The sequence below is a fragment of the Clinocottus analis genome, unplaced genomic scaffold (genome assembly GCF_023055335.1).
Source record: "Clinocottus analis isolate CAN_PGR_092001 unplaced genomic scaffold, fCliAna1.0.p SCAF_2, whole genome shotgun sequence".
Taxonomy (NCBI): Eukaryota; Metazoa; Chordata; class Actinopteri; order Perciformes; family Cottidae; genus Clinocottus; species Clinocottus analis.
Window position 1 is genome coordinate 18,924,122 of NW_027175931.1, and position 26,005 is coordinate 18,950,126.

At 41.8% G+C, this 26,005-nt stretch overlaps 1 protein-coding gene across 2 annotated transcripts in view; it reads right to left on the minus strand.

The window, feature by feature from the left end:
• The window catches only part of lrfn1 (leucine rich repeat and fibronectin type III domain containing 1), a 93,162-nt gene extending 72,387 nt beyond the window's left edge, over positions 1-20,775 (minus strand). For both annotated transcript variants that reach the window (XM_068585464.1, XM_068585463.1), the window contains exon 1: positions 20,287-20,775. The gene's annotated coding sequence lies outside the window, so the exon portion shown is untranslated. The remainder of the gene's footprint in view (positions 1-20,286) is intronic.
• Between the last annotated feature and the right edge of the window lie 5,230 nt (positions 20,776-26,005).

The following is a 26,005-nucleotide window of genomic DNA, read 5'->3' on the forward strand; positions in this document are numbered from 1 at the left end:
AAGTGAAGAAGTGGAGCTTTAACATTGGAGACAATCTTAATAATCTGAATCAATAACAATCTAAAATACGACTGCTGTTTCAGCAAAAAAAAATGGGGTATGTTATAGGCAACTATATATATATATATATATATATATATATATATATATATATATATATATATATATATATATATAAATATATATATATATATATATATATATATATATATATATATATATATATATATATATATATATATATTGGAAGCCTTTCACAAGGAATATAAAAAGAGTTTTTACACTAATCACCTCATCTTGAGTTTGAAAACTACATGCTGAAGGTGTGGAGTTTAAACAATGTGGGCAATTTCAGTCAAACGTTGCATTATGGGAAATGTAAAATCAGCTGTTTGTAGAACTTGACCCATACTGGGGACTCATATCATCTTCTCTGCTGCATTGATTTGAACCATTTATGTATTTCTCCTCTCTCAAATTAGTGGAAATGCAATACAAAATGGCATTCAACATTTCATCTTTTCATAAAACTAATTACATATAGAATACATGCAAGTTATTTTTTTCAAAAATACACTACGATCCAGTATCATAAAAAACAGAAGATCATTAAGAACATTATTAGTTTCTGGATATGCCATCATCTTAATAATAATAAAATACCTGAACTACTGAACTATACCATGACCACACAGAACATATGAGTCTGTGAGTCAGATGAAAGCGGTGCATTGTGGGCCTCTGATGCACAGCATATGGACCCGCAGCAGATATCATTAGCATGGGTGATTAACTGGCCAGGTTAACGGCTATCCTCCTCTCGGGATCAAGACGTCTGTACCAGCAAATCGTGTTGTCTCCTAAATCAGAGCAGCAACGGGGTGCCAGCTCTGGTGTTGGTGACACATCATACATATTAGGTGGCTTGTTGTTTGTGGTTACCCGGCAGCACATGAGAAACAATGAGGACGCCAGCCAAAGTCACCGGGGGGGAAATGAGTCACAACATAGCGACTAAGAGAAGTTGTACAGATTCCTTCCTGGATTGAAACACGCCCATCTCTCGTTCAGATTTACTGACAGCATGTTGGAAGAAAGTCCTAGAGCTGTTGGGGTGGTGGTGAGAGGGTGGCAGCCTCAACCCATTAAAGCAACTTAAAGGAAATCTATTTTGAATCTCAAGTTCAAAGACATGTCAGTGGTTGACTGTGAGCCGGCACTGGGGATTTTTCTCACTTTGCATTGCACACTCGTCTTTATGAGTCTTTGAGGCACCCGACACACACACACACACACACACACACACACACACATATATACACACACACACACACGCACATAGCAGGTGACAGATGTTCGTTTCCTCAAGCTACCACGCAGTGTTTGTTCAATTATCTTTAGAATAATGATGTGTATGAGATTTATTTTGGAAATTTTCTAACCTGCAAGACTGCCTAAAAAAAGAAGCAAAAGCAAAGCTCCTATTTGCACAGCAAGTCCTTAAAAGTCTGTCGGCCACCGGAGTGCACAGAGTGCACTGCATTTACGGGTGAGAGGTCACAGTGCCGCCAGAGTCCCCTTCCATTCTTTGAAGGCACGGCAAAGGTTTGAGTAAATCCAGGCAGCGAAAGGGATGCTTACACCATTAGATGCTGTTGTTCTTGTACAATTCCCCCAGGGTCCATTGCTACCTTTAAGTGCCAGGATAGATTTTGAGAAAGGTGAACTTCTACTGAAGGGAACGTCTTTCACTTCCTTGAACTCCCAAATCCCTTTCAGACCCCGACGGTCAATTGACTCCTCGCTTTCCCTCAGAGAGGCGGCCATGTCATGCCGCTGTTGATGGAAAAGAGGCAGAGTTTCCTCTGAGCAGTTACATGACCGGCCCCCGCTCACTAGTGCTGTTCAGCCGCTATGACACTAAAAGTGTGCCGACTTCAGAAAAGTGATGAATCCCTCGGTATCCAAATCCTACCTGTGCTCAGAAACAGCAGGAGGATGAATACATTACGGCCTGCCAATTCATTAGCTGAATGTCAGGCAGTAAGTGTGCAGCGACAAAGCCTCGCCTTTTAACCAGTTCACTGGATGAAAGAAGACCTTTAGTTAGCCTTGAGTCATCCACACAATATTGTAATAACCTACCGTAATGGCTTTTTGTACTTAAACAAGGGATGTTCACTGAAACTTTATATGCCAATCTTTGGCCTAGATAAAGTGTTTTCTTCTGTGATAGAAGCTTTCATTTTCTACTTTGATTATCAGTGAGTTAGGGTTTATGAGCAGCCACTGTCTTATAATAGCTGAGCCAGACATCCCCAAAAAAGTCACAACTATTGGAGGAAAGTGGACTGTTTCCACGAGAGATGAAACAAACTAAAGTAGCTCTTTCTGCTGATCATTTGATTTGAGTGAAAGGTCCAGATCAGGCACTTAATGGATCTTGGAGAAGCTCTACTTACTGTATGTTTGAAATGTGAGTGATTATAACACAACTCGAGAAAAAGTTCAGCAAAGGATTTTCTTTTTCTGCAGAACCCTAGACAGAAAACAAGATAAAAAGATGAAGGTAAAAGTATTTGTTACAGCAGTATCTTTCTGTCATGCACTACAAGCATGAGTATTTCACTGCAGACACTGAACGCCTGACAAAGAAAGGCCGAGATTCACTTTCTAACTCTTAATTTTGAAGTCACTGCTGGTAAGTGAACTTCGCGCTCTCTGCATACTAATTTGCACCGCCGTCGTCCTTGAGAATCGTGCGATTAATAATGGATACAGTGTGACTATATGCCAATAGCTGGGGCGAGCTATAGCGCACTGAGCCGCAACACTTTGTTTGAAAATGTTTGAAAATACAGGCAGAAATAGCCTCTTTAAATCAATAAGGTTCTCTTGATTGTTTGGAGTTTCAGGCACAATTCCATCAGAAATACAGCAGATTAAAGTTCAGAACAAAATATTGTTTCTCATTGCCATCCCTCTATAATAAAATTCATAAAATGAAGCTGCTGTCAAATGTTTGAATCTGAAATGAGGAATTCAGTCTAAAACCCTGTTTTTTCTCTGTGGATCTATCTGTAGTGCATCTTTCTAAACTGACATTACAAGGCCCTGCTCCCAATTTAGATACATCTAAGAAGTCTGCTGGCAGCAACATCAACGTCAATCCTTCTTTAGATGCGTCTTCATCGCCGACTGACATTTTATTTCAGCCTGCCTGTGGCCCGAAGACCAACGCTAGTTAACATGCAAACATTGTATTCGGTGCGCTCCACATGTTGAACAAATACATTAGAATACATTAGCCAGCTGTAGACTCATTTGCCAGGGGCCATTTCGTACATCTCCTAACAGAAATAAAACCAAAAGCAAATAAGTTAAACATCCATAATCAAGCACAATTGAAACATCTTTTTTTAAATCTAGCCGGGAAGACACTGTATCTGGGCCACCGGAAACTCTAGCGTACTCTTGTTAACCAACATTTTGCTGCTGATGGAGCCGCACTGCACATTAAAATGTTAGCTGCTTAATTAACTTAGTGTGTTTAATGAATATAAGTGGTCAAGCGCCTTCTTTGAGTTCAGTCCTTTGTGAAATGACCAAAAAGATCCTCTTCTCTCAGACACAGTCTGTTTTTGTGAAGGATCTGAAGCCCACGAGATCCGCCTTTACATATTCTTCAAATCTCGTCCGCTTCTGACATTAAAAGTAGGCTTGAGAGTTTCTTGTGCCGCTTGAACGGCCCTCAAAATGGATGGACAGATGGAGCTTCATTGTAATTCTAAAAAAAAGATCTCAGGGGGGAAATGGTGGGTGAAGAAACCTCCGCCTGAATTACAAAAGGGTACATTTATTGGCACTTAGCTGGTTACTATATGCAGTACACTGTAGTAATATGCACCATTTGCTCTAATGGTTCTAAAGTCTTAATTCTCTATCTCCTGGAAATAGAAATATGCACTATTCATGTCCTGTTTAATCAGAATCACAATTAGTTTCACAATCGAGCTAGAAAATCAAAATGTGACAGCAGTTTTTAATAGACCGACTGAGCCTCGGCAGCACCTTCAGGTATGTGACAGTCCTAGTAACCATGGGCAACTACAGAGGACCTGAAGGATGGGATCTGCCAATGATTCCCCCTTGTGTGCATCCACAAGACTCACTGGCCATGTTGATTTAATGAAAAAAACAAGGTCCCTTTTTGTGTGAGTCAATGCTGGCGCTCAGGATATTTCGCTTTTTTACTGGTGCTCATCTCTCAAAGGTAATGGCTTGGAAAATCTGAACGTCTTTAAAAGGCAACAGGGACCACAAGGCCATTTTACATGTCTTATCCCTGACATTGCCATCACGGCTTCGACAGGCTGACATAGAGGGTAAGTAGATTACTTACTACAAGTAGGACAGCCCAAATGGAAAGAATGCTGTCATTAAGACTTCCTTCAGTGATGGTTTAAGTGTGTGACCTGCACATGGCAGACCGATTCAATATAAATTCCAATCTACGGCCCTCTAATAATCATTTCAAGCACTTCCAGGACGAGGTTTTGGGAGTCTCTGCATTAGATGGGGGTGATAGCTCAGAACATTTCCGTTGGTACCTCTTCGTCGTCATGACTTCAGGTTCAAGAAACACCTTTATCCAGTAAGCAATCAGTTTCCAGCAAACCGCCTATTGAAAGGTGCTGAAAATGACAACGAGAACATGTGGTCAATAGTTGGTGTACAGGATTTACCTTGCTAAGCCGGCTTATACTCTAGCTCATAGCACCTCTAAGCTTCTTAACAAGTAAGCTCAAACTGAGCTAATTATTCATGGCCTGCCTCCGTCTCAGGGAACACAGCCAGGGATGAGTACCTACACTGGAAGTTATTTCCAGGATTACACAAGAAGAAACTGCAATATTTCAAAAGTGATATCTCACGAGAATACACATTATTCAGGGTTTAATTGTGAAATTAACAAAATGCAGCCATTATCACTGCAAACAAAGGTTTGCTCATCTTTTTGTGTTGGTAATGGTTTAAAAAGGTAAATGACATTCATGCAGCAGGTGTAAAAACCTTCTATCAAACTGCAAAAAAGGAAAATGTGTCTCGTTTTTGTGTTTATCTGAACATTTTTTTCAATGTTTTAAGTTATTTTGAAGGATTAACGAATGCAAACGGTACAAAACGTCACATTTTTCCGGGTTTCAAGATTGCAAATTGTAAATGTGGGGAACAGGTTATACTTAAATCCTATTCATATACTGGCATAACTACTGTGAGGTTACAGTATAGTCATTTCCCAGTGGTTACTGTCAAAATCATACACAGTAACTAAACTCGTCGCCAGTAATTGTCCGTAAAAGTAAATTCTAATAATTTACACGGAAATCCTGATTACTGTAACATGGAAACTGTAATAACCCATAACACCATTGCTTTATACACTATGAAAGCATCACTGCTGAGTCCTCTGCCTGTTATTCTACTGTATTTAGTTAGTCTCACAAGCTTTTGTCACCCACAATCCTTTGCTTCTGGCTTTGCGTGGTAGACTTCGACTCACAGCTACGATATCTTGATCATTTAAATTAAAACTGAGTCAGCTGGGGCTGTAATTTCTCTCATGTTTTCTAATTCAAGGCAATCTTTTGTCCCCAAAGATTTGAAGGCTCACTTGTATTACTCATCCTAATATGGCTCTCCCATGTGCCCTTGTCATTTTAATGTTGCTTCTTCAAAGTCAAAAGTCTCTTTCATGCTGCTTCTCTCGCTCACTGTCATCAGAAATGGAAGCGTGTTTTATCATCAGATTAGACCAAGCAACTGGACTATTATCTATTGCCTGATTACTACAATTCAATTAGTCATCCACAAGTAAATATTGCTCGTGTAAATTGTAGTTCACTATAAAGAGCACTGCTCAGTACATCTGGGAATAAGTTTCATGCAAAAATATAACATCGCTCTCATTTGTCCTTTGTATTTTCATATTAGCATTTCATGTTCATGCTCTACGTCTGCTTAATCTACAGCAGCATCTGAGATCCCAAAATAATACACATTTAATTCCATACCATTAGCTGAGATACTTTCCAACATTTACATTGTAAATCCCGCCTCATCTTTTTTCCTCTTCTCTTGGCACGTCTACACTGGTTTCCTCATGTATATAAATTGCTTGCCGAGGCACTTCATCACCGCACTGACAACTTTATAACTTCATTCTGGTTATCAGCATATTACCTAAAAACTCATTTATGACAGACAATTGGATCACCTGTGAGGATCACTGTTGCGCAAAGTAAACATAATTGTCTATGTAAGACTCTACAGTAATCTGATCCAACATGATTAACAGGGAGTTTCTCACAATCACGAACTCCCAGTCAAACATATTGAAAATAATTACTTATTTGAATAGTAGTAGTGGAGCAGGCTTTTGTATGGGGAAGCATAATTCACTTTATTCTACTCGCACGATGGGAAAAATGGTTAAAACAGGATCCACTTTTCATGAACGATGAGTAAATTAAGTAACAACAAGGTTTTTATGGAAAGCTGAAATTCTAATTAACGATGCTATCAGCCACATTTTATGCAAATGATATGCTAAAATACCCCTAGATAATTATCACCTTCCTATGTCGCATGTCTTTTCCCCAATGTGAAAAGGTACAGTCGCCTCATCAAAGCATCGAATCACAGCTTCAACATCTGGATGCACAGGAACACTTTGTCCATCTTACTGCTCGACACCAGATGAAAAAGGAGCATTTACTTTCCATGACTTCAAAAACACTGTCGACGCCGTCTGATATATTCCTCCTCATTTACCAGCCACAGCAGAGTCAGCAGGTTGGACGGTCCATCGCTTTGGCGCACTTTGAATTATCAGCAACTATTTGTTGGATTGTGTTGAAATTTTGAACACCAGTGGTTTTGGTGATCCTCATTCTTTTCTTCTAGCACCACCAGCAGGTCAAAGCTTTGTCTTATCCAGTGAAAAAGATCAACATCTACTCACTACATGCCCTGGCACAACACTTAGTACATGCATTTATGGTTCCCAGATGTTAAATCTGGTGAACTTGTGTTACACTGCTAAAGTGTTTTCTTTTTAGAGGAATCGCTCAAAAACCTTTGGGTGGATTTGTGTGATATTTGGTCCAGGTATCCATGATGAACCCTAAAATGCTGGTAAACATTATTCCTGAATTATAGGTCAAAGCCTCGCTGACATGACTGTCTACACTCTTCCGTTAGTGACATTATTTGTGCACATGTACGTGACCTCTGATAATGACAAGTCACGCTTCTGCTGTAGATATTTAATCCAGCTTTAAAATGAGGGAAGAGGACAAAAATAGGACGTATATATGTTTCTATCTGGTGACGCTAATATGATGCCACACCATAAATTGAGAGATGACACAATTTAATGTGTTTTCAATATTGCGAAGCCCTCATTTAACTACTCGCAGCCTTTAAATTCCCATTTCAATCTCAGAAGACATCAAATTATCACAATGAAATTGACATAACACTTTACTTTGTATTAAATAATAATGACCTCAATGAACAGCATGATATAAACAATCACCAACTCGTCGTCTTCTTCTTCTCAGAGATCTTATGTAAGCCATGTGTCTTTAATTATGCACAGTATAAGTTTCTAGGCATTATGTGGCAATAACCGGGCTGGGGACATGATTTCGGCAGCGACTGTGCCGTTTCGTTTATGTTTGTATCAGGTGAATGTGTGTGAGCATAAGCCACACAAACAGTACCCTATTGTACCTGGAGCCAAATCATTTGAAGTCTATTAAGTGCGCTTGGACCAGAATGATAGAGCTGTAGTCTCATCAACCATATGTTACGCCACCGATTAAAACGGGGGAGAAACGCACGCCCTCAAGTCCAACTCGAAGATGCGTCTGTTTGGGATGAGACTGCTTTGCATCTTTTTGTCTCTTTAGGCCATAATTGAAAGGGGCAGTTGATTTTAAAGTTGCACTGCTTGCCAACACAGAGCCTGCTTTGAAAGGCAGCACGGTGACCTTTAAAATCAGCTTCCATCAACATATCATTCAACAAACATTCATGCTTCTCTGTCAGCGCTTTAAAACGAAGCAAAGCCAATAAGAGCGTGTCGTCGACAATGCGTTCCCTTCCACGGGTTGTCCGATAGGAGGATCACTTTTAAACTGCTTTAAAGGTTGTTTGGTTTTAAAATACAGCGGAGAGAGATGTGTAACAAAGTGCTCCTCCCGGAAATCAAACGCAGCGGCACACACACGTTATCCGGCTGAGCCACCAGGACACCGAAGACACCTTGAGAAAAAATGTTGCTGCCATGGGAACCCTGTAAATAACACTTGTGTGTCTCAACCGAAAGCTCACGAAGGAAAGAAAACCAAAGCGCTTAAGCCGCAATGCCACCGTGACATTAAACTCAGTCCACGTTCAATAGACTCAACATGTGATCAGTCCCCAGCAAGGAAATCTACTTAAAGCTTTTTATCCTTCCACATAAAAAAAAAGAAAAGAATTGAGTCAAAACATCTGTATTTCGTTTCCCTAAATATTGCCAGTGAATTTGGTCGCAGTGCATCTCACAATGCTTCAGCAGACGCGCGTCAACATTCGCATTTTAATCCCAATAATTTCTTTAAATGTATGAGTTGAAATGTTATTTTTCCCGCGGCGACGTGTAATGATCACAGGAGACATAATTGAAGGCCGTAAAACGCACAACGGATTTCACTCTCTAATACGGTGAAGTCTCTTACCCCCAAAGCTACTCGACTGACAGCTCGCTGCCAAGTGGCACGCTGGCTCATCGGTCTGATCGCACAATTACTTTCATTCCAAAATTCACAGTTTTGGTATGTACCTTTTTTTGGGGTCACAGTTTGGCACGTTTAAGTCGCAGGGAACAACAGAAGAAATGCAGAAAATATCATTTATGTCGTTTATTTTGAACATTGTGAACAATTAAGACGTCAATGAGAAATGATACACAACTAAACTAAAACTAATATACATACATACATATATATATATATATATATATATATATATATATGTATATATATATATATATATATATATATATATATATATGTATATATAATTCTGACAAGTGTTTCATAAGCTGCAATTTCAGCTTGATATATATATATTTATATATCATTCTGACAAGTGTTTCATGAGCTGCAATTTCAGCTTTTAACATCGAATGTGAGTTTGAGTTTGGCAAAGAATATTTTCCAGCTTTCCTTCTCTATTTGCAGGCTTGTTTCCAGAAAAATGTGTTTGTCCACCTCCTCTGGAGAGCTGTTGGCTCTAACAATGTCTCCAACCGTCGGAAAACCAACAACGTTCTTCTGCCTAGGGACAGATGTAGAGAGGACCAAACCGCTCAGCCATGGCTGGCTTTTCTTTTTTTGTGTGTTAGAAGTGGAGATGATGAGGAGATCTGTGAGTCTGCTACACCTGCAGGAGAGGTGGCTGCTGCCTTCTCTGTGGCTTCATGCCGCAGTGTGAAGGGGGCGAGAAAGAGAGAGAAATTTAAAGTGCAGTTGCCATTGTAGCGGCAATATGTATTTCATGTATATTTTAACAGAGCCTTTTACTCGTTTAAAAAAATAATAACTTTGATATAAAATAAATGAGGTACCTGCTCCACGCTGGAGACGATCTCTGAGGTGAGTGGCCTTAGATTCTCTTTCGGCACACACAGTCCATGTTAGAGAGCGCCATGAACCTCGGATTAAGCACTGTGCAGTGAGAGGCTGCTTTATTTGGGGTTGTTTTTTTGTGTCGTTTCGCTAAATCCACACAAATTGCCAAAAGTTGAACAATGTCAGCACACTCTGTCTGAAGTCGCATATGAACCAAACGTCCTGGACCCAACGGTTGGGGGCTAACACACCAATCCTTATACGTCGGCTACAAACGCCATTTATTTTCATGACTGGCTCTGACACACAAGGCTGTGATGTGTACGTACGTTATCAACAAACACGTGTGCGGCGTCGTCTCGTCAATGATACGTCTGATTCAGGCTTCAAAGCACTCTTACACAATTTAAAATACTGTCCTGATGGTTGCAACGATAGTCCAGAAATATGTTGGAATGGAAATTGGATCCTGTTTAAACAATAGCGTTATTAAAATGACTTTGTAGTTTAAATACAGGCAAGTTAAGATACAATGCAAGTGCTCGACTGCTGAATGTCTTATCACAGTCACTCAATCGACTTCTCCTCCCCATCACGGATCAAAGGGGTTTCCATCTGCTATTACTGAGCAAATGCCACGTCTTTCAGTTTGGGGCTTTCTCAGACGTTATCTTCTTTTCATCCTTTATTTCCTCTGAGACGTGCTCTCAAAAAGCAGCACCCAATCATCTTCCCCAACAAACAAAGTATGAGATAATAGGAAAAGGCAATTGTTTTAAGTTGTACGTTTCGTGGATTGCCATGTTAACATGCGACATTCTACCAAATAGATCATGTATTTGTGTAATTAACGAATGCTTTTTTTTTAGACAAATGTAAGGTGACAAACACTAAAGTGAGTAATTGTTAAGTTTCAGACCTTGCATCAGTGCTGACCTCAAGCATTGAAATGCTGACAAATGTATGTATGTTACCTTTGACTATTAGGATGATTCATAATTAGCAGCACTGACAGCTAAATGCTCCCTAAATTAGCATCACATCATCGCTACAGTAGATCTTGGACACATTCGGTGAGATGTGTGCACATTAATGAGATTTTCCTACAGCTGTGACAACTAGAGAGTCAGTTTAGTAATCTTGGAAGTGACACTTTCCAAAGTTACTTTGTTTATAGCAAACCTTGAGGATGAGACACTAGACAATGAATACATACAAATGTGGAGGTGGTATCTTTATACCCATCTGAAAACCCTATCTAATAATCCAGGAAGGTACTGACACGTGTTATGAATGTCCTCCCCGTCTATAATCTTGGGCACCATAAATGAGGCCCTTTGAGTCAATACGCACTCACAAGGGCTACATCCAGTCATCATCCATCAAGTGTCTCGATAGAGAAAGTCGTTCGTCAGACCAATCGAATGAACCGATCTTGGTGAAGTGAACGTGCGTTAACAATACCTTTAATCCTGGACGGCTCCGAGTCCAAAGGGCCAAAAAGCATGCATCTATTGCCTGTTGGAAGACGATTCCTCTTTAACGAGATTATCACTTTACATTGCCAGGTGGGTTTCGTTGCCGGCTCCATAGTATTATTGATGTTGGTATCAAACCATTAAGCTTTCATATCGCTTCATGTCATAGCATTGCTCACATGAGCACAATACACAGCTGACCTTCTACAAGGCACGGTTTTCTCTGACACGACTGCGGTTGCCATTTCTCAACGCACCTTGACAGACAGGCCCGCTGAGGGCTGCTGCGACTGTGATGCCACTGCTGTTTTATCGCTCAACGGCGGAGTTTGAGTTGGTGTAGCTTTTGTTTTGCCGGTTCATATCTCATGTAAGACCATGTAACCCACCAGCCCCTGAGTGCAGTCCCTTACAGATGATTCCCCACATCACAAAAAGATTAAATCGAGAACACGCCACGCCAAACCACTCATCCCTGGGCTGATTTGTCTTATACAAGCGTGCCAGTTTGGAAATTGGGCAGTTTAGAAAAATACAAAATTAAACATTACGGCGGGTTAATTGGGTTCCTGAATGATAATTTTCATATTTAGGATAGCAGTCTATTGAGTGGAGTATTACCTTCCAATCCAGAAAAAAAATAGTGCAACCCTACTATTGGCATTTACATTCTTGCATTTGGCAGACAGGCTTATCAACACTGCTCAGTATTCATAGTCAAGACAACAGCGGCGGAACAACTGAAGACATTTGGCAGTATTCAGCTGACCGTAAGTGTCCTACAGAGAAACTGGTGTGCTGGACTAACAAGCCTAAACTCATTCCCTTGAACAGATTTCCATTTATGTCGGGCACAATAGGCAGTCGCACTTCACTAACTGCAATATAGGGTACTGCCTTTATTGTCGAGAATGGTGGACAAAGTGCTCACATTGACAGCATAGCAATTTCTTTAAACTGGTAAAATAGTGCTTTCTGTGCCATTGTATTCTTATAGTTAAAGTCATTCCACAAGCTTTAAGGCAAAGTAAGGTACAAAGATTGTAACATTACAGTCGATCATCGGCTATAGTTGGCAAGCTGCATTGTGACTTGTTGCAGCACAAAGCTAGTGTGCACTTGATGCACTTCACATGGCTCTGTTTCAAGAGAAATAAAGATAGTGTTGGGGATATTGACGCTGCCCCCACTTAGGGACAGAAGCATCCTCAAAGAGATTTTGACACAAACACTTTTTAAGGAAACGGGTGTTATTTCTTGAACTCAACAGGGTCACTGTTCACTGTCTGTAAAATGGTGTAACGGCTGAGTTTTAATCACAGCACATTGTAGTGTTGGACACTATTACACACCGAATGTATTGCCATTTAACAGTTTTATGGAGGTTTTTATGGAGAGTTTATCTTTGCTTATCTGTTCACTGGCTAAAGCAGACTCTGTTAATGCGTACAAATTAGCCAAATAGTCCACAAAATAAGCCAAAGCACAAAAGAGCCAACCGGGAAAGACACACGTTGGTCGGGTAATATGGCAGCATAGTGAGGCACAATAAAAAATATTAACTACCAACAAAAAATATCCAAAATAAAAAAAGGACACAAAAACTACACTACACACTAAGTCTAAGCAGATTTAGAATATTTAATTTTTAAAAAAAAGTGACAAACACACAGTTGATTGTACTTTATTCCTAGATAATGAAATGTGCCAAGGAAATGAAGGAGCTGCACAACATTAAGATAATTTGTGAAAAGTAATGACACATCTCCAGAAATATACCGAAAACGAACAACAATCAAAATTAAAATGAGTATTTAATGATTAAATGGTATTTTAAAAAATCGGTTTGATTGAGGTCAAGTTATTCAAAAAAGGGTAATGTTGGTTTCTTGTATACTAAATGCGAGAACAGTACACTCTACATATTTTGTGGATAGCATATATACTGTAGATATTTAGTATGATGTATGGAACTGGGACACAGCATAGGTTTTAGCCTCGGGTTGACTTGGATGGATGATAAATACATGCTGTAGATTATAACAGATGGACTTTACATTGATAAATGCATACAAATGACAAAGAATGGGAGCTGACTCAGCCGTAAAAGAGAAATAAATCTAAATGTGTAAATCATATTATGCTAATTAATGCAATATGCCGCATGTTCACCCAGTGAATGCATGCATGCAACACATGCAATTTTCATGCTCTGCAGGATTTATACGGTCCACGAAACAGAAAGTCGGTCTGTGGACACACAGCAGTCACTGGACACGTTCCAGAGGTGCAAAAATCAATCCACGCAAACAAGCCCATAAATATCACCAAAATGAAGTATCACTGAAAATTAACTCACTGCTGGAAACGGTACATCAGCAACAGCTCTTGTAATTAAGAGCTAAACTTCAGTGAACTATTTGGAAACAAGGAGAGAAACATCCAATAGATGTTGATCTTCGGGATAGATTTTTCGGAGCCATGGCTTCGAGCTCGGTGTCAGCAAGAAATCCACCCGGCTTAAGTGACCTTCTGCTCATGTATGTGTAATAATGTGCTGATCGATGAGCCACACTGCTTACTCGACGAAGTGCAGACCACACTGCGAAGACTCCTCATCCAGTAAGATGTCATGTACCTTGTAGCAGTTTTTCTTGATCACGCATTAACATTGGGGGAGGAAATCCAACCGGAATCAAACACTGTTTTATCGCACACGCATTTTCCCTGCAGCGGCCACGATGAAGATATTTTACGTCTATTAGTTTCTGAAAACATTGATCGATAATTATTTGTGCTGTATTTCTTCAGAAATGGGTCTCAGCTGTGCCTTAAATCTTTTTCGGAGGAGAATGTGCTCGGTATTTTCAGAGTTATAAAGCTTTCAAAGATGTCAAAGATTTACACAGCAATAATCTGCAGCGTTACACTAGTGCGCCCCGCCTTGAGACGAGCCGGCTCGGTTATTACTGTCCCAAGAAAAGCTAAAGGCAGTAAATTATCAGTTTGTGAATCTTGTGTGCATATTAGATAAATATCAAATTACACATGCACCATGGAGTGCACTGAAGTGGAACTTGTTATATGGATTTGGGCCAAACACATGGATATTCTGCCGCTGCTGTTCCTTTAAATTTATGAGTTTTTGTTTCTCCCTTAAACTGTGTTTTTGTTATGATCTAGTCTAGTTAGACTAGTACCAGTTCATCAGTGGCCCACGGAGGCGAGCTGAATTTCTCCACCGTTGTTCGTCAGCTGCAAAAGCAAGAAATCACAATGCCTGATTGTGAATCGCTCGTCATTAAACATGCCCTTTGATGAAGTATTAAAATATCGAGGCTTTGTAAAAATGTTAAAGCACCAAAAGACCAAAATGAACCCCTGATTCATCTTTCCTTCTATACCAAAAGAAATCTGAAACACCAGTGTGGTAGCACAACATCAAACAGGATGAATGGAAACATATCTAGCTCCCACAAGTTTCCTGGAACAACATGCACCGATACTTTGAAAAGACGACTCGATACAGAACATGGTCAGCCGCAAGATATCACAGAATTTTCCGTTTTTGCACTGGGGTGCTTGATTATGCATGTGGCTCTCTATTAAAGCCAGACATTTCCACCAAACAGAGAAAACAGAATGTGAAGGTTGAGGCACTTAACCGTTCACTTCACTGGAATAGTTAATGCTTCTGCGGTCTTCCAGCCTTTAATAGGCAGCAGAGTTAGACATCTCTGATAAGGCTGGTGCAGTCTGATGAAGAGCACGCCGCACGACTTTCTGACAAACAAATCAATATGTAACAGGACAGAATGATCTCTCATCACAGTGGCATATTCGGCAGGAGTAATTCCTGGAGGCATTATATTCTTCCTAATGCCCCAGTCAAGAATGAATAGTGGATTAAACACGCTGCATTTTGTCCAATGCTTCTTACTTCAGAGGGGAAAAAAAGTCTTAATAGGACGAGTAAGACCTGTGGTAATAAGCGCTGCACAATAATATATTGTCCTTATGCATTATTTAATGGCACTGTGGGGAAGATAGTGTTTGTGTGCATTTCCCATTCTGTATGAGAGCATGCAGCTCGCTTAATTGGCTTCCTCAAGAGAGACAAAGAGAAATGCTGTTCTGGCAGAAGATATTGATCAATAGGACCAGATGCAGCTACTGAAAGCGATGGTCTAAATCAGTGTCACCTTCAGATAAACAGTAGAAGGCTCGAAGCTGCAGCCCACAGCGTCACTGTCTGTTTGTGACTGTGCGAGTGCGACACACACGTCATTGTTTCTTGTTTAAATATACCATGTCCCTTTATCTAAATGACCACACAAAGGATGTGACAGCAACAGTTAAAGGCTGCCACGGTGGCAGGATGACTGCACAACAGCGGTTCCTGAGGGAGACAGATGCCACTAATAATTTCTTTTATCCGAGGGGTGACTGGCCGGCGGTAGCATGCAGCAGAGCTCACGGGTATAAAATGTGATGCTCTGCTGCAGCTTAAATGCCTTATATTTATGCAGGTGATGTGTTTCTCAATTGAATATTTGTGTCTGGACCGTGGCTGCTCTCGACAGGTTGAATAAGTTTGGATTATGACGGCTGCATACCACTGGGCTCAGCTGGGTGTTAAATATCATTCCACATCCTGCGCGGCATTACAGGAAGAATAACCGTAGAAGGTATTTTTTTTCCGTGAATCTGGATCCCTCTCACTTCAGACCGCTAGACTCTGAAGATGACTGTCCACTGCTTCTTTCAGTAGCTCTACCAAGCCCCCCCGTCGTCGTACATTCTGGTCACACCCTATTGCTCCATTTTACATGTGACACTCATCCTGTGGTGCCGAGCAGGTCAGACGTTAAGCACCAGCGCTCCTCGTGCGCACCTGTATTATCAGTCATCGTCAGAGACAAACAACTTAGCTGCGGTTAACAGGCGTGCTCCATGCACACGGTCATGCTCTGTGACAATAAATGACAAGGTTCCTTATTCAGATGAACCGCTCAGATGTGAGGAGCTGCGAGCCTCCGAGATAAAAGGAGCCATGCCGCAATCATTTTTTCCAAGGGTTACCGAGTCAGAATACTAATGTTGTCAAGACATACAAAGCCATAACCAAGTTCCAAACGTTAGTACGTCTACTCCGGTTTATCCACTTTAATATTGTATTTCTGGGAGGTTTTTGAGAAGTTTCTGTAGATTTGCTTTTAGTGGGTTTTTCCGAAATGTATTGACTAAACATTTGCAAAAAAAAAGAGTGTTTGCCAGTTCGCTTGGTTGCCTGGAGTGTATTTCTTGTGAGTGTAGTTCCATTTTCAACACTGCTAGTCCAATGTTAAAAAAAAAAAAAAGAGTGTCGCAGGAGATGGCGGACTGACCCAGCATGCAGTTGACGAGAGGAAAGGTACACTCTGAACAGGTCCCGAGTCTAACACAGGGCTAATAAAGTCACATCCACCTTCAAACGGACAAAATAACCTTTCCAATCCACCACTAGGCATGACTTTGTTTGACTCTGGTCTCTCACTGTAGCTCACTGAAGGTCTGAGCTAATGGATACATTCAAACCCAGAACACTCGAGCCGTGAGGCGACATCCTGCCCGACATACTCAACAAAATCACGCTTTTGAATGAGAAGAAACGCTCTTCGATCCGGGTGATCTTTTCATGCTGTATCAAATGCAGCACATACGTGATCAATAGCTGTGTTCATGACTTGTGAAATATGACTGCAGTCGCCTCTTGGAGGGATGTTTTAGCGCTCTTAACAGTTGCTCATTGAAGACCTGATGCAGCAAAGTTGAAAAGCGGTGTGTGTTTAAATGCCTCTTGAAGCCAGCATGTTCTTCACCTGTTTCCTTAAGTGTTCAGTGCTCAGCGTGCGCCGCTGCTTTTGCCTGTCACTTTGTTACTCAATAACCCTAAAATATGAATTCCAAGGCTAGCTCAAGTTTAATTGCTCCAGTGCTTTAGTGGCGACTCCTTTGATCTTTTTGGCTACTTGTAATTAAGCCATTTCTTCAACACTTTTTTTTTTTGCGTTTGATGCTTCTTGCACTAAATAACTTGAGTGGCCTTGGGAGAAACATCTATCTCTTTCTGTCGACTGATAACAACTTAATTGGTACTTATTTTCTCTTTTCTTTGCTGCTTTTTTTTTTTCCAGAAGTCCAGAATTCAAAACAGTAACACACATTTTTTTTTATTATTAAAATACATCACTTCTTTTAAGTCTGTCACTGTGTATATCATAATATTCCTTGATCCTTTGTCGGTTATTTCAAAAAAAATTAATGGCTGCAAAGGCAGCCTGAGACTTAAACATGGTGATGAAATTCCTTCACAAAACCAGATAATTGACCCTTCTCAGGTTCAGAAAACCTCCTTTATGTTGCGATCAGACATCATCTCATCTCTGCACATTCAAACCAGCACACATTACTGTGGGCAACAGTGATACTGTACATCTCACAATAGTAGCTTTGAGCGGCCTGGGAAAATAAATCAATCTCTGGAACAGATATGTAGAGGTTGCAAGCATGACTCACTGTAAAATGCTATTTGAATATGCCTTGTTCGAAGAACAAAAACAGGTTTATGCGGTCTGTTACAACGTCCTTTATACTTCCAAACACAGGTCAAGAGCTTCTGCTTGCGCTTATTCTCCCATTCCTGCAGTGGCTGATAACCCTCGACTGGTCCAGATTTCATATTGCTAACAGATGACACCGGCGCCATGAGCAGCTGCTGGAACACAATGCAACAGAATGGCAAGGCAGAGAGACCCCATTAATCTCACCCCACGGTCCGAATACAGCAACCTAGAAAGCAGAAAGCCTTGCACACATGGCACTCCCACTTCCCTTTGATGTGTTACCTGCTGAGATCTGAATTTGTTTCCTGCCTGCGATAGCGTTGCAAAACATGGCAGTGTTGGCAACAATGCATGATAGTGATGATGGCCATGCTGCCTGATTTCATTAGGCAAACACATGACAGCAAGGGCTCTGAGCTTCTGCTGTAACATCCCGCAACACAAGTCGCAAACCAGAGACAAGAGCATCATCCCACACACACACACACACACACACACACACAGACCACGTCTATACATAAGAGGCCTGCTGCATGCACTGCTAACTCAAACTACAAATCCAATAAGGCTCAAGGGCATCAACCCTCCTAAGAAGAAACCTCATGAACCTCTGTTTTAGGAGTCTTTAAGTCTCTTATGTTAAAACCTGTAACCAAACATTATTTCAATGTTCGCCATTCACTCAGCCAGTCCAAATCACAGAGACTTTACTGAAGCACTTCACAATAACAGCCAGTCGAGCCCCTCAGCGAGCTGTTTGTGCTTTTGTTAGTTTGAAAAGGCCCTTATGTGACGTATACAGAGTGATTTTTGTATTCGTAATTCCTCTTGGACATCAGAGGCATTTGTCAGGATGTGAAACACCGCCAAGGCCTCATGACAACTTTAATGTTTCATTTCAGTCGACAGTAGTGAAGAGGTGGTACTCTGCCACGTAGAGGCATACGTCCTCAGGCTGACTCGAGGTAAAGGAGGGTGTATGCAGTGAGATGCAGCTGGTAGTCATTGTTCTCCAATAGCGATGCGAGCTGCAGTACCGCTCACTGCACGCCCTGATGTAGCAACACGGCGGGCCAATGCCTACATCTTCCCCCTGGGGACGTCTTGGGAAGGTAATATGCGGATAGAGCCATATGAGGGATGTTCACTTGACTTTAGTGGAAGCATAATGACATCTAACCTCTCTTCAATCTTATAGATTTACAACCTCGCTGCCTCGGCACACAGTCATCCTGGACCCTCACGTCTCCCATCTGTTGTTGCCAGTGTCCTCTGAGTGACAGACCGATATTTCACTGACCTCTCCGGCCCCGCGTGCCAAAATTAGAATAGCCGGAGTGTAACAAACTTTCTACAAATGCTGAGTTGAATCTAAGGAGGCTAAGCTTATTGAGGAAAATGATGAGACGGGCTAAACAAAACTTTGCACAAACATAATTGCCTACGGTACAAACGTTATTGCCAGCATTCACTCACAGCTCCCGGGAAATTATTATCATGCTACATCAGTGCTTTTTTTTTAAATATTGTATCATCTGCTTAACCGATTGTCAAAAACTGACACGAAAAAATCTAAAAAGCACAGTGCAGCTTTGTAACTCACACACACACAGTGCACAGTGCTGAGGCCTCCTCACCATGAAATCCAACAATCATCTAGGAAACATCATCTCTCTCTATTTAAACTCAACTCGAAGGGGACATTAGTGAGTTCCCCCTCATCATTTAAGCTCCGTGGCTTCACAGTAAAAAAAAAAAAACTGTCCACTCTCTTAGCAATCAGTGCTATTGCCCTGATGGGGAGGATTTCATTTGCTGCTGATAATTTATGAAAAGTCTTCGCCTCTGCGTCGTGCTGATGCAGACACGCCCGGGCCATTTGCACACGCACTCCAGTCTCTGGGAATTCAAGTCATGTGTTATACTGTTTAACCGTCTTCATCCCACAGTTTGGAGCCACGGCTCCGGCATGACGGGGCCGTGTTGGGCCCATCTGTAACTGGATAAGAGCACTGCTGCTCGATCAGCAACTGCTCCATCCAGCCTGGAAGGACGGACAATCTGAAGCAGCCTGAACACATCTCAGCGAGATAGATATCATATTATACAGGAGACTACTGAGAATGCCTTTAAAGTCGAGCATAGATATGCACAATGTGCACGCAAGAAAGACATATGCTGCTGATTAGATAGATAGATAGATTGATAGATAGATAGATAGATAGATAGATAGATAGATAGATAGATAGATAGATAGATAGATAGATAGATAGATAGATAGATAGATAGATAGATAGATAGATAGATAGATAGATAGATAGATCATATTGCAGTTGGTGCCACAATGAATGCGGCACACCACAGATGTGAACACTGTTCAGCTCGTCAGAAAGGCACACACACACACACACACACACACACACACACACACACACACACACACACACACACTCACACACACACGCATTCGGAGTGCAAAGTCCATCGCACATTTCTCACCAAGTCTACGAAGTGACTTACCAAAAGTGGGACTAATAAAGCAGACGCCGAAGGGTTGATCCCATTGCACATGATTCCCGCCGTCCACACACTCGTCTCACTGGATACATTCACTCTCAGATGGGAACGGGAGTTCATTTATTCCAAATGCACATGTTAAAAAAAAATAATAATAATAAAAAAAATAAATAAAAAGCTTCTCTTTAGGGCTGATGCTGACAAATCCCGTGATGAGTGACAACGTGCAGCTGAAGTGTCATCAACCAGGGACAGTGGGGTATGGTCCGGGTACCTGCGTCGCGACGGAACCCCACCTTAAATCCCAGTACGATCCGATTGAGACGTATCAGGGCAGAAGCTGTGAAGCCGAAAACCCACCAACAACCCCCCCCCCCAAAAAAAAATCCAACAGCTCCCGAGAGAGTCCGAGGCTTAAGCGTCCGAGTCGTGCTCCAAAAGGGGGGTTCGAGCGCCGGCGCGCGGCGGTGTCGAGTCCCCTCGCGCACGGGTTCAACGTCGATTCAATCCCCCCCCCCCTACCCCCCTCCCCACCCCTCTCCGCCCCCCGCCCCCTCCAATAAAGCACACGCGTGTTATGAATCGCAGCACAGATGGAGTCAGGACAGAAAGCTGCAGTCCGGGGCTCGTTTTGGAGCCGATGGGTTGCGCGCTTGAAAAGAGAGAGAGAGAGAAGAAGAAGAAGAAGAAAGAAAGAAAAAAAGATAAGAGCCTCTAGCAGTTGAAGGCTGGCGTCAAATTATGTCTCTAAGTCCATCAAAAGACCGCGAAGGTCGAAAACTCCCGTAATCACAGCGCCGCGGCGCAGTGATCCCGCCTGTTATCCGGGCAGCTGTTTGCCATTACTGGAGCCATTTGTTATCACAACTTCCCGTGGCTGGAGCGCAATGAAGGAATCCCACCCATCCGCCGATTACACTGTCTTCTTCCTCTTCTTCTTTCTCCTCTAGCAGGCCTCCAACGCGTACCCATGCGAGCAATTAGTTGTCATACAGGGCTCGGTCTGCCCGCTCCCTCAACAAAGCGATGCGGTCGATTTCTCCGAGCGGGATGTGGCAGGAGATCTTTGCTGTGTCCTCGAAGAACAGGCAGCCTTTGGAAATGCGCCTCTAGACTCTCCCTCTCCCTCTCCCTCTCTCTCTCTCTCTCTCTCTCTCTCTCTCTCTCTCTCTCTCTACCCCTCATGCATGCGCCCACCTGCGTAATAAGAGCCCGATATAAATGAATACACGCTGTCACGCCATGATGTCTCGGGCAGAGCAGAGCCAAGTGGCCACTGGACAAATGATTGGTATCAGAGGAAGCGACTGACACCTTTAATGGGCAGTGCAGCACTGCAGCAATGCATTTCAAGCATACATGTACACGATAAAGTGAGGGAGGCTTTTTTTCTTCTTCCTCTGGTGACGATGAGAAGAGCACGCTTTCACATTACAATGGGTTTATATCTAGAGGAGGCGCTATGGGACCGTTGCGATGCTCCGGGAAGGGCTGGTATAGCTCGTGGTCCAGCACAACAAGATGCTGCAACGCTGGGGGGGAGGGAGGAAAGAGGATGGAGGGAGGAAAGAGGATGGAGGGAGGGAGGAGGATGGAGGGAGTGAGGCGGGAGGGAGTGGAGGGATGTGGGATGTTGGGTCATTGCTACACTTAACAAAAAAATCACATTCACCCCCTCTGGGCGAGTTCACTGCTTTGTGTTCAGGCTTTAATGAATTCGCTTTCATTTTCTTATCCCCCTCAATCTTAAACGCCCGTCATGATAAGCAGGAACACAAATAACCCGACCACCCACGTGTCTCAGACAGCAACTCTTGCCTTTGCTTTGGGATGAACGCTACTCTTGGCCCAGCTCAATGGAAATGGAATATCCAGCATGTAGAAGTATCAACACGAAAACCCCTCTCCCACCATAAGAAAACAAACTATGTGTAATCCTCTCAGAGATTGAGGGGAAAGCCAGAGACAGCCCATCCTTCATTATAATGTGCACATCCGCAAAATTCCTCTAAGAAGAGGATAATGTGGTTGTTTTTTTGTCTTTCTTCTGGTGCATATTTATCCCCCACGTGTATTGTCTGCCTGCATGGAGTCCACATGACATGCGATGAGAAAAGGAACTGTGGTGGACTTGACAAATCCTGTCAAATCCGACTGTTGCGACTGCAGGAACAACACACAGATTCACCATTTACTATAAAGCAAGTCTGTGATCCATCAGAGGCCTGCAGTCAGACTGGTGAGGGATGTTCGAGCCCACCTTTAAAGTACAGGTGATTTAATATATCTGCTTTCAGATGAATTAACTCGTTGTAAAATGTACCTGATCGTGTTAGAAAATGTAAGATCAAATAAAACATATTGCTTCTAAAAGGTCCCGAATGTAAGACTTTAATAATGTTGGAATGTAAGGACATAATAGTACCATAAATAATAAGGTTATCCCTCATCATAGGGTACCACAGGCACACTTTATGTCCCGTAAAGGGAAATTATAGCAAATCTTAAAAGGAATACTTATATTTCTTTGGCAGTGTTTTACAATAAACACATCCTCTTACTAGTCAACCTGTAAATTTCACATAATCCTAATTTCTCTGCCGCAACACGTGTCACAATCAGCTGATGTGCAAGTCTTTGAACAGCCTGTTGTAATTAACAATTAGTTCATAATGGGTGTGGCTCAAATGGAGCTTCACATGCATCCTCGTATAGTTTTGGTGCCCTTTTGAATAGACGCCGATCCTCCAGAATGCAATAGTGCTGTAGAGTTGATGTTTGGTTACGCCATCGCTCGGAGCTCGATCTGAATGAGCATGTGTGTTCATGAGGTGGGCGAGCGGAAAGGACGCACGCAACGAATACTGATGGAACATGAGAAAGAGCCATGAAGGAAGCCAATCTGCTGTTTATATCAGGGCTGCACTCCATGGGGGCAAAGCGCACTCTCGCAGTAATGCACTGTAAAAGTGATTGATTAGTGCGATATTGAGAGATTGTCTGTCTTAACCGTCTTCACCCGCTAAAGTGATGAAATTACTGCACACTAGTCTTTGAAAGCATAATAGCAGATTAGGTCAGTGGGATCCATCCTCTCTAATAAGGAAACTTGCCATTCGCTAAAGTGCAAAACATAAGAGGAGCGTCTGCACTCAGATCCAGTGCACAACACCCAGCCACTAATACCCTCGGAGAGTGTTCTTAATGACCTGGAACACGTTGCACACTGAGGTTGCTTTATTTAGATGCAGGTGTACTAATAGCCTTCGTATGTGTCCTTCTCAAAATGCCATTTTTGACACATGCAGTTGCCCTTGTCACAGTTTTAACAAATTGCTCAGATCAATTTCCATTAAGGGAGGTGAAATCCTCACTTCCTTCTCCCTGGCTGAGCCAATGCACCTAATGTGATGCTCAGTTCAACGTGTCAGCGGATGGTCTCGCTTGTGTGTACTTTCAATTGGGATTACTGTAGAATTAGTACAGCGACAGAGACAATGAAGACGATGTCGTCAGGAATGGCAACATTACAGAGTACGCGGCGCGCTATAGTGGATTAGAGTGTTGAATCATTCTGTGCATTAGCGCGCTCTCTTCCACAGTGAAAACGTTCCTCCTAATGTGCTATGAACTCCCCCTGTTTACCATTAAATCCGGAAGCGCCGTGCCTGTTGTTTCCACTACAAGAGTCTAATTGGCTTCCCTTGCGTGGGCATGTTGTTGTTTTTTTTACCTTGGTGAAATAACAGCCATGTTCTGAATGGTCAGGGGTCAGCCTGTGTGGGGTTCACACCGTATGTAATGTGGAGCCGGTTGAGACTTTGTTCTCTGTAGAATCAAAAGGTAACCATGACAAACGAAGAAAAGTGAGCAAAAGATGCAATCCCAAATTTATATTAATATTTTCAAATTCTATGCCTTTTACATGATGGCGTTATTGTTATTCATAATCACAGGAATCACCTGCAATTACTGTACGCAAGAGGAATAATGTATGTCTTTCATGGCACCTTTTGTCACACAAATGTGATCCATTATTCCACTTATACATACTCGGACGTTGCTATATGTTCGGCTTTGCAGTCGTTGCCTGCTTCATGCTCCATAAAACACAAAATAAAACACGTATGAGAAATGTTAAAGATAGACATGAAAATACGGGGAAGTGTGAAGTACAGCTCCCTTATAAGTCATCATCTAACTTTGACTTAATGCCTGAAGTTATAAAAGAATCCCAATGCTCGTTATAATTTAAAGACAAAACTCTCAGCGTAAAGACCAACAGCTGCAAAAGCTTACATCAGTGTTAGAATGTAACATGTATTCCCAGGGGAATGTAGAATAGCCACTTCAAGGCCAAGATTTAAATACATTTGCAAATGTTTAATTAAGAATTCAACATTATATTAAAACAGCTAGAGGAAGTTTAAAAATTAGATCCCACACTAATTCATCTTAGGTTAAGAGTTTTAGAAAGGAAAGATCCAAAAGGTCTCTTTTCCTTTCTTTTTAATGAAATGTAAATGACCTCTTCCTGGACCAAGAGAAACCTTCTCAATGGCAATAAAAGCAAAATAGCAGACATGGGCTGTCTTGGCTCTTTAAAGTGGCTTTCTACACAATTTCTGACAACCTTTCTCCTAATGGAGCTCCTGCTCTCAGTAATTCACTTTTTCAAAGAGCACTCTGTTACACTTTCTGCAGCGGCATGAAATCATCCATCACATCTGTTGTTTTAAAGTTAATGAATCTCTGCACGCCTTCAGCCTTGGAACAGTTATCTGTTTTGCTCGCACATGGTCAATCAAGGCAACTTGAATATCACTGAATATCTTTGCTGGCTGCAAATGATCATCTAAACGCAATGAAGGCTGAGAGTGCTGTTGCTTACATTCAAGCTTCCTCTGTTGAAGTTCAGCAGGATTCTGATCTTGAACTTTGGGGGAGCTGCAAGGTTGTGGACAATGTTGTTTTTACCCTTCACTCATCAAAATAGACACTGTACTTGAAATTACACGTCTGACACATATCAGACAAATTCATATGAAATCTGCAATATGATTATTTGATTGCATAGCAATCTGTAACAGAGAGATGGTACACAGCTGTTATTTTCAGTTTAAACCAACAGATGAATCACGACAATATTTCTTTTCGTTGATTATTTTTTATTTAAAGCAGCGTGTATTGATTTATTTTGCCGAAGAACTTCGGATTTCCACTAACACTCAAGGGGAATATCAGACTTTTTGGCAGATAAATGCATGAATATGCTCACGGGCTAATACGATGCTTGTAGCAGTACAGTGGGTTTCTCAAAGCTTTCTTCACTAAAAGCAGCTGCCTGTGGGGTTGATTGCGGCTGTACTTAGTCAAAACAAATGGATTACTCAAATGGAATTCAATGAACGCTTGATGGATCAGACAGGCATTCAGAGAGTCGGGCCTGTACATCAAATCCTACCTGCACTTTCTGAGGAAAGTATTTTAAGATGAGAAAACTCGGCACTTTGATGTAAAACCTGTAATGTCTGTTCTGTGTATAGATATTATTGGCGTGCATGCTGGGGCTGATTTCCCCATGATCTCAACCACTGACCGAGATGGGAATCGCTACCGTCCTGCCGAGAGCAATTTCAAACCCCATATTTATTAGACTGTATGCATTCAAACTCATTTAACTCAAGTACAGAACATCACTTATGTTATTCTCTCAGTGTAT